The sequence below is a fragment of the Fragaria vesca genome, linkage group LG6 (genome assembly GCF_000184155.1).
Source record: "Fragaria vesca subsp. vesca linkage group LG6, FraVesHawaii_1.0, whole genome shotgun sequence".
Taxonomy (NCBI): Eukaryota; Viridiplantae; Streptophyta; class Magnoliopsida; order Rosales; family Rosaceae; genus Fragaria; species Fragaria vesca.
In genome coordinates, this window is record NC_020496.1 from 26,172,952 (window position 1) to 26,173,479 (window position 528).

A 528-nucleotide genomic window follows, 5' to 3' on the forward strand; every position below is an offset into this window, starting at 1 on the left:
TTAGACACTCCAATGACCTTTTCCGTGCGTTTAGGGGTTTGACTTAACGAGCCCGTAAGTCAAACGATCCGGATTGACCGTCCGGATCGAGCCCTTAACCTTGTCGGATCAAGTTGAATTTTTTCCCATACATGTATTTAATCATGATGGTCAGATCTGACGGTCGGATTTTCGTTCTAAAGTTTGATCATCACGAGCAGCAGTCACAGTTAGACGAATGTATAAAAAGTTATAAAACCGACGAATTTAAAAGATTATAGCCGACGAAATTACTGAGTTCGTCGGCTAAAGTGTTATGTTAGCCGATGAAATTATTAACTTTAGCCGACGAAATAGTTATTTCGTCGGCTAAAGTCTTCGGGTATAACCCTGCTCGACTAAACCCTAGCCTCCTTTTCCTCTATCTCCCTCTCCGAATTTCCCCTCCGCCTCCGCTCCCTCTCCCTCTCCGCCTCCGCTCCCTCTCCCTCTCCCTCTCCGCCCGGCCTCCGCTCCCTCTCCGCCCGGCCTCCGCTCCCTCTCCCTCTC